This window comes from Bison bison, unplaced genomic scaffold (assembly GCF_000754665.1).
Source record: "Bison bison bison isolate TAMUID 2011002044 unplaced genomic scaffold, Bison_UMD1.0 scf7180017864483, whole genome shotgun sequence".
NCBI lineage: Eukaryota > Metazoa > Chordata > Mammalia > Artiodactyla > Bovidae > Bison > Bison bison.
In genome coordinates, this window is record NW_011495043.1 from 1411524 (window position 1) to 1421893 (window position 10370).

General features: G+C 42.7%; 1 protein-coding gene across 4 annotated transcripts in view; it reads right to left on the bottom strand.

The window, feature by feature from the left end:
* SASH1 (SAM and SH3 domain containing 1) overlaps positions 1–10370 on the bottom strand; it is a 265093-nt gene that overhangs the window by 153108 nt on the left and 101615 nt on the right. The window lies entirely within an intron of this gene.

A 10370-nucleotide genomic window follows, 5' to 3' on the forward strand; every position in this document is an offset into this window, starting at 1 on the left:
CTTGTTCAGTAAAAATATCTACTTCAATTCAAATATTTGCAACATTAGTCTGTAGGGAATTTAAATAACGCAGCTGCTGTGTCAATAGCACCACACCTAGTTTATCTTTTTGGGGGGGATGTGAAGTTCATGTCTGATTCAATACCCCACAATGCTAATGCCAAGAGGAACTGATGTCACAAAATAAACTTCTAAATATACAGTATGACTGTAAACTATAAAACTTGGTATTTATTATAAGAAATACAATTATTAAAATACTGAAACAGATTTCCTTATTTTTCTTCTAAGGTGCTAGAAGTTTCTGCTGTAGAGTGTATTACTTGTCTAATATGTTTCATTTCTTATGTTTCCTCTTTGGTTCAAATGCATTAGGCTGAAGCGGGCTTCCCTGGCAGCTCAGTGGTAAAGAATCTCCCCGCCAGCCAATGCAGGAGGCATAAGACTCTCAGGTTGGGAAGATCTGGGTTGGGAAGATCTCCTGAAGGAGGAGGGCATAGTAACATTCTCCAGTATTCTTGCCTAGAGAATCCCATGGATAGAGGAGCCCAGCGGGCTATAGTCCATGGGGTCACAAAGAGTCAGACACGACTGAAGTGACTTAACATGCGCACAGGCTGAAGCAATACTAGTTCAAGTTTAGGAATAGAGAAAAATCTTATTTCCTCAAAATAAACTTTTTAAAGTAAGTTGTGAAATTTTGTGTCACATTATGTTTTTACAAGACTTTCCCATCTCTGTCTGAGAAGAAAATGATACAAGCAAATTCAAGTTCTCTTCCCAGTTCTTAGTACAAAACCAGGTCACAGGATTTCCCAGGGGGTATAGCTTCAATCCCTGGTAGGGAAACTAAGATCACACATGCCATGTGGTGCAGGCAAAAAGATTAAAAAATAAAAATAAAAATCAACCAAACCCAAAAAAGCAAGCACAACATTCTTCCATACGATCATCCATTTCACTTGATATGAACTTAATTTAAATCTGGGTCCCACTACCAGTGTCAGCTCAATGGAAGACAAACTTGTGTTATTTCCCCATGAAGCCATGGCACACATTTATGCCAAACCCATGTTTTTTATACGAGCAACATAAAAATACAGAGATAAGGGACATTGGACTGAACCATTCAGATGGGGTGAACTTCTGTTACAGTTAAGAAGAAAAGAAACAGAGCATTGTCCTCTCAACAATTCATTCCATAGTATTTCTGAATTTTTATCCCGATGTACTTCTGTCTCTGGAAAATGTGAAACTAAAAGAATTACGAAAACTGAGGCACCTGTATCTTTATTTTTGCTGTTCTTGCTCTCCTTTCCCCAGATGTCATTTATGCTTTAGACTATCTTGACAAACCTTAAGGGAAGAAAAAGCAAAAGCAAAAAACTTCTCTGAAAACATCAGGAGGCATAAAGTACTCTGGATTGCTGTATGTAAATTACACGCAAATGAATGCAAATGAACTTGTGGTCCTGCTATTTTATCTATCTATAAAGACAGAGCCCCAAGGGAAAACTCAATGTGTTGCTCTGAATCCCCAGAGTTGAGGGGAAGAAAGGGAATAGACTCCTGGCTCATTTATTTAATGCCTCTCTATCTTTTCTGTCTATAACAGTAAGTACATATACGATATATGTTATGAAATATAAATTACATGCCATATTTACACTGCTCACTATCGTTTGGGGGAGGGATAGAGATAGATCCATCAGTATAAATATATCAGACCCTACAGGATAAACTTACTAAAAGAAGTCACAACAATAAAACCCTGATTTCTTGAATGACTTCAACAATGCATTCACGCTCTTAATTAGTTTGTGTAAAGATTTTGAGGGGATAAACACTTCCAGCAACCTTTCAGGTGAAACTGCTATACCATAAACAAGACTTTAATTTCAGTTTCCTCGTTCAGCCTCACTGAATCTATGAGGCTGTTTGCACCAGCTCTGTCCTCCCACCCTGCCATACCATTCTGGAGAAATTCACTGAATCAGTCACGTCTGACTCTTTGCGACCCCACGGACTCCAACCTGCCAGGCGCCTCTGTCCATGGGATTTCCCAGGCAAGAATACTGGAGTGGGTTGCCATTCCCTTCTCTAGGGGCTCTTCCTGACCCAGGGATCAAACGCAGGTCTCCCACATTGCAGGCAGATTCTTTACCATATGAACCACCAGGGAAGCCCATGAATCTATAATAACTGATCTCAGTTATTTTTCTCCAAGGTATCCCTCCCAGCATTTCTGCAGATGGTTTGAGCTGAAATGCAGTTTGTATCAGGAAAGTTTTTGACACGTAACAACCAAAAACATACATTAGAGGGACAGATTAAGTCATGCTGGTGGTGAGGAGGGCCCTGGGGGCACACCCACAGGGCAGGTGGCTGAAGGAGGGCTGATTTCACATCTTCCACACTCTTCCCTTCAAAACACCCAGAACTTGCCAGAGCCTATGTCTAATTCTTATCTTGGCAAATATGATCCTGGTGCTCAGGGCCCCCACTATTTATGCATCAGTGGTCTCCAGTTAACATAAATCCCTTCCTGAAGAATGAACAGTCTCACAAGCTGGTGGTCTTGGCCACTTCCTTCTTCCCAGCACTCTCTCAGCAAATGCCTCTAAAGGCAATGGTGTTCAAAGGTCTGGGGAACAAATACCTGAAAAAAAAATTGGTGTATGGAACCTCCTTGTTGTTCAGTCGCTAAGTCATATTCAACTCTTTGCGACCCCATGGATTGCAGCATGCCAGGCTTCCCTGTTCTCCACTATCTTCTGGAGTTTGCTCAAGTTTGTGTCTATTGAGTCGGTGATGCTATCTAACCATCTCATCCTCAAAGAACCTTCTTGACATAATGTAATTATTTAGGAATACTACTTACAACTCTAAGCACTTAATATAAATTATACCTATTAATATTTGCAACTACTCAGCATGAAAAATACACCCCAAAATAGGCATTTTAAATTAGATAAACACAAGTATAAACAAAATGTTTTAAGTTCTCTCCTGTTCTCCAATGAACAAGCAGCCGTAGTGGTGTTCACCCTGCAGATGATGGTCCATTAGCACTCAAGGCTGGATCCAAGAAGCACAACTGCTAGGGGACTGGAAGCTGATACAACAGTCTGCCTATACAGGTTGCTGCCTGTGCCAAGTATTGAGCCTAAAGTCACCATAGGTTGGCCAGGGTGGCAGTTATGCAGGAAGCTGGATGTGAAAGACCAAGGACAAAACACGAGCGCATGGGAACCGGGAAGACAACTGGAATCCATACCTGCTTCTCATCAACTCTAACCTTGATGCCATGGGTGACTTCCACAAGAAGCTGGAGCTCCTTGAGTGACTCAGGACCTCCAGAAGTTGAAGGAGATCTGGCAGAACCTGGACGTGCTGGGGGTCTGGGCACCAACTCATGCCAACAAGGTAAATCAGTGACACCACGAAGCAGCCACCACAGTGCCCACGACCCTCCACCAACCTTCAGAATCTAAAAACTATGGCTGCTGCTGATTCAATTCTAGCTTCGGGTTGACACAGTCCTTAATAACCACAGGATCCTCAGATATATATTTGAGACCAGCATTTGTTTAAATGACAGGGCATAGCACAGAAGAGCACAGAACAGAATAGAAAGTCTTGGCAACATCCCATGAAGAAAGGGGACTGTTTCCTGCAACATTTGTTTCAGTTATGTATCTGTTTGTACCTATATAACTGTACCTGATCACCATGTACTAATAAAATATATCTTCTAGTGATTCTGTGGCCAAAAGTCGGAAAGTCATTGGTGGAGTTTGTCTTCCAGGCTGCACCCTGGGGGTCCACTTTGCAGTCTGTTCTTGAGTCCCATGGGTCTCTTCAGGACCTTCACCCTCCTCCTCAGCTCACCCCTAAATCCACATGCTCCCCAAAGGCCCTCCCTGCGTTTTTTTTCTTCTTCTTGTAGTCCCTCTCTGCTCCTTTGGGGGGAATGGCATCAGTGATTGAATAATTTTAAAGCCACAACAGAAGCATTTTTTTCTTCTCCTCTTCCTCCTGCAGGCTCAACATAGCCCGCTTGACTCAAGGATATGAAAAGCTTGAGATATTTTAGCAAAAATGTTATTACCAAAATCTTATGCATGAACTAGTAATTTCTAATTATCTCCTGGAAAGGGATTTGAACAGCTTGATATAAATATGAACAAACTCAGTTTATAAGCCATAGACAGGAATAGCTACAACAAAATGGAATGAAAAGGCCTTCTTCTGGGGAGTCTGTGTGCTGGCATCTTTGACATCATGATGACTGCCAGGTGTGATGAAGAAAGTGACCCATAAAACTATGGTCTTCAATCATCAGCACCTAGTGGGGTATTTCATTAATTCAAACAACATTTATTGAACACCTATGAAATTCCAAGTGCTGTGCTAGGTGCTAAGTATACAACATAAAATCAGGAAACATGAATGCTTATTATTACTGGACAGAGAAGCAAAGTATGGTCTTTATTTTAATGCAGTCATATAGTTAAGTCATGGAAACTTGTTGAAGGGATTTACTAAATTGTGTGCTTGCTATATGAAGTCTTTTGGGGAATTACAAGCTTTGAAAGATCCCATTTGCTGGGCTATCAGTGGCTTTAAAAAAAAACATTTCACGGGAACCCTCGGAACTTGAAAAATGCAGGGAAAAGACTGGAACGTTGACACTTTGCTCAACTTGACATTTTGCTCACGCTTAAAACAGACATGTGGATTTAGCTGGTGACAATTTGAGACTCAGTTTATCTCTCCTTTCCAAAACTGCCTGAGCTTAATCGAAAATCATAGATTGGAAAGAACAGCAGAGTGAGCTAGCTGGCTGGGAATGAAGTCAGAATCTCAGAATAGATTCACAGACTTCGATGAGCACTATTCACACTTTACCCTTCCTCCGGCCACCTCTGCCACGTAACCATAGGGACACGAGCGTGTGCACACACCGGATGCATCACGATCCTACTGGGGGCAAAACTGATCTATGATATTCCTAAAAATTTGGGAAATACATGTCTCAGAACACTCCTGAACTTTCTTTTTATGATGCTAATTAAACTTTGGATTGGGTTGGCCAAAAAGTTTCTTTCAGATTTTTCCATATCACCTTACAGAAAAGCCCAAACAAACTTTATTACCAACCCAATACAACATTTGAGTTTGTTTTATAACAATTACATTCCACCCTGGCTTGAGCAGAGAGTTGGCAGGTGTGGTATACCTGGAGTCAGACATGTACCTGACTCCACCTGATTTTCAAGGACTGCTCCCGAGGACAGGGCGACTGGCAAGTGAGATTCGAGGTCCTGGTGACCTGATCAAACTGAAAACATCACGCTCATCATCATTCCCTGTTATAGTGCTGATCACATTTTTTCTTGGTGATGTTGCCAAAATTCTATATTTTTAAGAACTGGCAGCTAATACCTAAACAGTGCTATCAATAAAAATTCATGTGGCTTACTAACCTGAGGATACCAAACACATGGCCCAGTACTAAAAAATTTTGCAGCCCTTAATTTATATTTTGATAATTCTCAAAACTCCTCCTCCAGCTCCTGAGGCTGCTGCTGCTTAGTCGCTCAGCCATGTCCGACTCTTTGCGATGCCGTGCGCTGTGGCCTGGCAGGCTCCTGTGTTCATGGGATTCTCCAAGCAAGGAAACTGGAGTGGGTTGCCATTTCCCTCTCCAGGGCATCTTCCCAACCCCGGGATCGAACCTGGGTTTCCGGCACTGTAAGTGGATTCTTTACCTTCTGAGTCACCAGGGAAGCCCTCGACCTCCTTAGCAAATGCCTCTGTCTATTCTTCCTTGATATTCAATTCAAACTCCCCACATCTACCAAACTTTCATTCTGGATTCCAGTAGTCCAGAGTTGGACTGTGAAGAAGGCTGAGCGCCGAAGAATTGATGCTTTTGAACTGTGGTGTTGGAGAAGACTCTTGAGAGTCCCTTGGACTGCAAGGAGATCCAACCAGTCCATTCTGAAGGAGATCAGCCCTGGGATTTCTTTGGAGGGAATGATGCTAAAGCTGAAACTCCAGTACTTGTGGCCACCTCATGCGAACAGTTGACTCACTGGAAAAGACTCTGATGCTGGGAAGGATTGGGGGCAGGAGGAGAAGGGGACGACAGAGGATGAGATGGCTGGATGGCATCACTGACTTGATGGACGTGAGTCTGAGTGAACTCAGGGAGTTGGTGAGGGACAGGGAGGCCTGGAGTGCTGGGATTCATGGGGTCGCAAAGAGTCGGACACGACTGAGCGACTGATCTGATCTGAGAGATCAGCATCAAGCGGTTTCATCCATGCCAAGACTCTCAGGGTCATTCATTCAGCCCCAAAGTTAAGAGGTCATTAGGTTTTACAACGTGTCATAAATAAGTGCTAATATAATATTTCTTCTCCACTATCTCTCAGTGTCTCAAATATCTCAAAATGTTTCTCCATCCTAATCTTATCAGAGTTTCAGCCCTCAACCAAGGTTGTCAGCTATCTAACCACTCTCCAATCCCATATCATTTACAACCCGCTCTATACCCCCTACCCACCGTAACTTTCAAAATATAAATCTTGAAAACTATAAATGTCTTGCAGTGAAGATCTGACAGTCAGTCTATTGCTGACAAAGCAAAAGCCTTTTTATCTGTACTCTGTCTGCCTTTGTAGACCCCCACCCGTGGCTCCACCCGTGGTCCGATCCATGGGCCAGTTTTGGCCACATCAAACTACAAGCAGCACTACATCATCCCCGCTATTATCTCACAGTATTTCTTCTGCCTAGAACACCCTTCTTTTGCTTCACTGATCCTCTAGGCAGCAGCCCATCCTTCACAACAGCCCTGACCTTCCCACTGCATCAGCGTAAATCATACCCTCCCGACACGAATGGAGCCAATCCGAGGTCTGCGACTTGCTTTAAAGTCATGGGAGAAGGAGAGAGGAGTGGGAGCAGGTATAGACAAAACAAGATTGGCCATGACTGATAACTGTAGTGCTGCCATATGGGTATTTTTAAAAATATTCTCTCCACTTTGATAGTTGAAATTTTCCATTTAAGACATCTTTTTAAAAAGGGACTCTTACTTATTTACATGGTGATTGTCCCCAGGAAAATTTTAAAGTCCTTGAAAGCTGAATCTGGGTCTTATTTTTGCAACCTTGGCCAGGAACAACCAGGACAACACCTGACACTTACCAATTACATGAGAAATACCTATCAAGTATATGAATGAATGAAAGAGGAAGTGAAAGTGAAAGTTGCTTAGTCCTGTCTGACTCTTTAAGACCCCATGGACTATACAGTCCATGGAATTCTCCAGGCAAGAATACTGGAGTGGGTAGCCATTCCCTTCTCCAGGGGATCTTCCCAACCCAGGGATCGAATCCAGGTCTCCTGCACTGCAGGCGGATTCTTTACCAGCTAAGCCACAAGGGAAACCCAAGAATACTGGAGTGGGTAGCCTATCCCTTCTCCAGGGGATCTTCCCGACCCAGGAATTGAACCAGGGTCTCCCGCCTTGCAGGTGGATTCTTTACCAACTGAGCTTTCATAGGGAAGCTCCCTATGAAAGAGGAAAGGAAGGAAAAAACGGAAATCAGTAAAACGATCTCTCCCTTTCCTGAGGGTGCCAGGTAACATTCAGTCGATAACATCCTGTCCTCTACACTGGCATTTTCACATATAATGGTGAGCTTTCACAGGCTCAGCCTCCCTGTCCCCACCAACCCACAATAGCAATTCGGTTTAGTGAGCAAAACACTCAAACGTGACAGATATCATTAGAAACACTGACAAATGAACTGGGTGAGAGGGTGGGTCACCTCCATAGGAACGCGCTCCGTTTCATGAGCACATTCATCAGTCCCATTAGTTCGTTAAGTCCAACAAAGTTAGCCTTAGGTACCCAACTAACACAATCAGCTATAACACAATAGTACTATATTGTAATAGGTTTATAATGTTATAGTTTATATTATAAACTGACACAAATAATACATTAAAAAACACGCACAAAAATAAAGAAAGCATTTTTAATCATAGAGTACCTTGAAAAGTACAGTAGCACCAACTATATGGCCACTGCTTCTACTCTTGCTTCCTGGCATTCTGGGCTTGAAATAAAGACACTGTACTACTGTGCTCTACACAGTACTGTATAGTAAAGTACAAAAGCTCAGCCAGTCACAGAGGACGCACGCACGTGACAATGTACACCTGATACGTGAACTACCCACCGTGACTGCACACGTGCATGCAAGTTCACCTCTGTGAAAGTTCACCACGTGGAGGTTCATATGTAGGGACTTGCTGCAGTTCCTCTGATCAGAGACAGCCTAACCCGTCCCCAGAGGAAACGCTACAGAGGGTGACTGACAGGGCAGTGCAGAGATGAGGCAGGACAGGGGCCAAGAGACAGAAGGGAACCCAGTTTTCAAGATTCTTCATGTACAGGAATTAATGATTCCTAATAATCTCCACTTATTGCTGATAATTTTCAATATGTTAAGGGTCATAGATCTGGGTGGAAACCAATGGAAATTTCTCACACTTAAAAGACAGGTGATAAAGTTTCTTGGTGCAATACCCTTAAGGTCTAAAGATTAAAGTCCCACATTCTTCTCATATCTTGACAGAAAAAGCAATTATGTGTTTGGAAACAAAGACAGTGCCTTATATAAAACGGCACGAAACACACCCAGAACTTGTCTGGCTGAAATCCTCTGCAGTCAGCTCCCAGTCAAAGAAGCCAGGAGGAAAACACACCTGGAATGCAACTGGTCCGGGTGTTGTAAGAAAGCAAATACCAGAGCAGTGCTGTGGCCACCGAAACAGGCACGTACCCTTCACAGGACTGAGTTATCATGAGCTGAAGATATAATTGTTTGCTCCTATTTACTGGAGACTATTTTAGGGCCCTTTGCTCATTTGACACCCACTGGGTGGATTCTTTCCAAAGTCAGGGAGAAACCAGTTCACTCCCTACCCTGGAAAAGCTCCCAGCGGTCCCCAAACAACCCTTCACTACACACCCAGCCCCCTCCAAGCACACTTCATGACTTAGTTTCTGCAATTTGCTCTTCCGACCAGTTCTTTATCTCCAGGACACTCACAATGGCCATCAGGGCACAAAGGGCTTCACTGAGGCCACCAAGGGCTTCACTGAGGCCATCTTGGGAATGTGGGGTAAATGGAGAAAAATCTGGCTCCATCCTATACTGCACTGTGATCTGTCATGTACAGGTAAAATTGGATTTAAAGAATGTCAGCCTCACAAAATTATTCCCCTTGTTCCATGCACACACGTGAGTATTCATGTATCTACGTGTCTGTCCATCTACAAATGTAACCACATAAAATATGAATCGACATGACAGCCATACTTCTATTTCAATTTGCAGGGGAAACAAGTTCTTTCCCAGCTACATCATTTCCTCTCAAGACGAGCTCAATTTTCATCATAAGAGGTTTTCATGTTCTCCAAGAATATAATGTGAAAATGCTCTGAAAAAGCATCGTAGGCACCCGGATGTGTTCTTACTCTTATTAGATTAAGAACATCTTGAAGTTGAGAGTGAAGATGATTTGCCTTGTACCACATTCCATACATGGTTACAGTATAAATCGACAGGCTTCTTATGAACTAAGAGAACAACAAAAATCTAAGATGAACTGACGTCATTCTACACCAAGCCAATCATCACAAGAATGAAAATATTCAATTTGCTCACAAGTTGAGAATTTACTAAAGTCACCATTGGCTTTTTCATGACACCCACAGTTTAAATTTCTAACATGTACTTTTTTGAAAGAGCAACTCACTTTGTCAAAGAATTAACATTTTCCCTCACGTTTATCAGAATGGCCATCATCAAAAACAACGCAAGTGACAAGTCCCAGCAAGAATGTGGAGAAAAAGAAAGCTTCATACACTGTTGGTAGGAGTGTAAACTGGTGTACCCACTGTAAACACACACACACATATGGTTTCCTCAAAAAATTAAAAGTAGAACCACCATATGATCCAGCAACTCCACTCCTGGGTATATTTATGAAAGAAACAAAAACACAAATTTGAAAACATACATGCACCCAAATGTTCATGGCAGCACTACTTACAGATGCCAAGACATGGAAGCAAAGTGTCCATCAACAGATGAATGCATAAAAAAATGTGGTCGATATTATACATAACAATGGAATACTCAGTTCAGTTCAGTTGCTCAGTCATGTCCAACTCTTTGCGACCCCATGAATTGCAGTACGCCAGGCCTCCCTGTCCATCACCAACTCCTGGAGTTTACCCAAACTCATGTCCATTGAGTCGGTGATGCCATCCAACCATA